Below are 3440 nucleotides of genomic sequence, written 5' to 3'. Positions count from 1 at the left end.
CACCAACATGCAAGAAGTTGTCAAACATTTCCAGCAAAACAGCATGAAAATTCAAGTTAAGAATTAAAATTATTTAATTCAGCGTTTAACTACCAGGCCTCTGGAATAAAACACAAGGAACAACTGACTACCTCACCATTGACTTCACACTGATAACCAGGAGGTAACGTGGTAGTCAGAGCAGCGATGCTCAGGTCTGTGGACTGAACAATGTCCTCTCATTCACACACACACCACTCTTTCATTGGGGCTCCTTTCTCCTTGTTCTGACACAGAAATTCAACAGCTTCTGTCATTTAGTTTACAGGAAATGTTGATGACACTCTGGGATTTCTTGTTCTCCTGCTGTCACTGTCAAGTGCCAGCTTAACATGTGAGAGGTAGCAGGATCCATGCATGTGTTCATGTTTACAGCAGACAAGGAGGAAACCTTGGAGGATGTCAGTGACTTTTAGCAGTGGTTCTCACTTCATCTTCTCAGTATAAAGTTTAAAGCGAGCTGGCCAGGAGTTGAACCTAGAATCTTCTGATCCGTAGTCAGACGCGTTATCCATTGCACCACCAGCCCTGTGAAGGAACTGCTATGTGTGTGTGCTTGGTTTTACAGAAAATCCCAACAACGTGGTGGCATTTTCAGGGGACACAATGGTGCAGTGGTCAGCACTGTGGCCTCACAGAGAGAAGGTTCAGCTCTCCTCTGTATTTGGTTGCGAGGAACCTGAATCAGTCCTCAGTGGAGCGGTGCTGCTGAGGCTGAGTGAGGCTTGAGTGAGGGACTGAGCAGGAGCAAACAGGTTCAAGCAGGTTCAGGCAAACTCCACTCAGTCCACCAACATCAAAGCAGAGGAACTGAGTTCATCTAACAAAATGGATTCATATCATCTCCACTTGGAATGCTCTGGAACTACAAGTACACTTAAAATGGCCGACTTAAGACAACAGAAGGAACTTTGAAGTAGATTTGATTTATTTAAGTCAGTGACAGTCATTTTTTTCAAGAATTTAGTTCAGGTAACTTCATTGTTTTACTAAGATGAGCTTTAATGTTATAACATTGAAACAAGATCTTCATGTGTTGATGGATCCATCACAAATATGAGCCTTCCCAGTCTGTCAGGTGGTAGAATTCAGTCAGCACCAATAACAGGAGAGTCAGAGTTTAGAAACCAAAGACAGACATTAAAGTCTCACATTAAAGTGTTATATCTTTGAAAATATACTGCAATACATGAAATATTATATTTCCATGGATGGAAACCTCGTTCTTATATTCTTTAATATACTGCAATAGTAATGGACCCTCTATGACCCTGTAGTGATGAATCTATCAAGGAGAACAAATTATTATAATCAGAGAATTTTGAAGTCAAGTTTGAGATCAGTTTGATCCTCTCTCCCTCCCTCTCTCTCTCTCTCCCTCTCTCTCTCTCTCTCTCTCTCTCTCTCTCTCTCTCTCTCAGGAGCTTTTAAATGAATATTTTAATAAAACGGAACAGGAGACTGAAGAGTGATCACTAAAACCCACAGGCTGAATGGGACATCTTTTAAAAATATTGAACCACTGAGTAAAACCATAGAAGCGCTCCTGTCTAGTCGGTGCTAACAAGTTAGCTGTTGAGTGAGTCCAGCTGTGCTGTCTAGGAATCCTGGTAAAAAGCCTCCACACATCAAACAGCTGGTGTGTTGGTGGATCTGTGGATCCTGCTGGAAGAAGCAGGATGGAGCTCTGAATGGTTCCTGTCTAAAAGAGCTTCTCTGTGCAGCTCCCATCAGCTCCTAAAAACAGGAAACCAGCAGATTCAGTGTTGAACAGTGGCATTAAAATGTTTCAAAAGCTGTCCTGTCCACCATTTGTTGGTGCAAAGACATTTAAAAACACCAGTTGAACATTTTCCAAAGTTTTCTGTGTAGGTTCTCATTCATCCAGGTCATCGTAGATCGAAGCGAAGTAAAATCTGGTCAACTGGACGTAAGTTTACGAACCGTAGTTTAAAACTTACGTCCAGTTGACCAGATTTTACTTCGCTTCGATTTTCCAAAGTTGCTCTCACCTTCTTTCAAACACCTGGAACGATTTCCTCCAAATCAAAAGAAACTGGTGAAAAAACAACAACAAAAAAACTCCTGGAGAATCAAACTCCACCCTCTGCTCCAACTGGACTTGGGACTTCAAATGACCTCCATTAAAAGCCTGCCTGCATCCCCATTCACTGACTGTTGTGCTGTGGGTCTCCTGGACAAACATGGCAGGGATCCTCTAGATCTCCAGCAGTTTAAAAAGAGCAGCTCTTTTAAAATGGGTTCTGGCTCCATTCAGGCTTAGAGAGCTGAGATTAAAATCACACATGAATAAAAGAGGGAACCCAAGAAAACAAGTCAGCGTGAAAGAGGAGCAGATTTTAAAACTCCTCATCATTTCCACCTCCAGGAGTGAAGCCTCCCGGGACCCAAGAGGCTCAAGCTGGCAGAGCTCTCACTCATTTCTCCACCACCTCACTAACCTGAGCTGTAGCATCTGAGAACAAATCAGTGACCCCCTTCAGTCCAGAGCCGACTCCACAAACTCTGCGCCCCACTTTACCCACAGCCAGCCGGCCTCCTCAACACTGCATGACACACGACGACTAAATTGAAGACTGAGGAGTCTCATCAAGAGATCTGTCACATGCGTCTGCTGTGGAGGGTCAATCTGTCCGTCCACATTCAGATCAGTGATGCAGCGACTCTGCTATGATCAAACTACTCAGGATGAAACAGACCAATGTTGACATCAAGTAGCAACTCAGCAGCTGATCAACAGAGTCCTAAGCACCAGTAGAGCCTGTTCATCGTCCCTGGGGGATCTTAAAATTCTTTCTTTGATCTCACCTTGATTTCTCAATGATTTTTTTGTACACACAAATTAGGAGTTGATGGGAGTTGTTGCAGATACCAGTGTCCAAAGTCCAGCTTGAACCCAGTTTGTGCCACTTATTTGTCAAGCTAGCAGAGATTCTTTTCACTGCCAAGCTAAAGTGACTTCTGTCAACAAAGGTAAACATACAAAAGGATATTTCTACTGTCAGTTCAAGATTTTTATCAAACTCCTTTTTCATAGCTTCAAACTTCCTCTTGTGTTAGCTTTCTGTTCCCATCTCTTATGTTAACAGGTCGGTTTTGACCCACGTCTTCAATCAGCTGTCAAATAAACTAAAAACAATTTTCTATCATCCAAGTTGTTTCCCATCTCTTGGTTTCCTTGTTAGGCTTCCTTATCCATGGAAATATTGATTGGAATATTTTGTTGTGGGCCTCTGGACCTTTTTTAGTCAGTAAACCCTCGATTTCAGTTTAAAAAATTATCAAATGAACCTCAAGAAAATCATAGAAATAAACAAAAGGTTGTTGTGTTTCCTGACCATTACTGAGGGGTGTTAAAACACATCTCTGACATGGATTGG

General features: G+C 42.4%; 1 non-coding gene across 1 annotated transcript; it reads right to left on the bottom strand.

The window, feature by feature from the left end:
- Nucleotides 1-495: 495 nt before the first annotated feature.
- On the bottom strand, nt 496-568 carry trnar-acg (transfer RNA arginine (anticodon ACG)). Its single transcript has one exon. It is a non-coding gene; the product is annotated as a tRNA-Arg (tRNA).
- Nucleotides 569-3440: the final 2872 nt, after the last annotated feature.

Source organism: Aulostomus chinensis, chromosome 4 (genome assembly GCF_037954235.1).
Source record: "Aulostomus chinensis isolate RoL2024-O1b breed Wild chromosome 4, RoL_Achi_v1.0, whole genome shotgun sequence".
Taxonomy (NCBI): domain Eukaryota; kingdom Metazoa; phylum Chordata; class Actinopteri; order Syngnathiformes; family Aulostomidae; genus Aulostomus; species Aulostomus chinensis.
The sequence above is the reverse complement of the archived record's forward strand: the minus strand, read 5'-3'. Positions and strand labels throughout refer to the sequence as shown.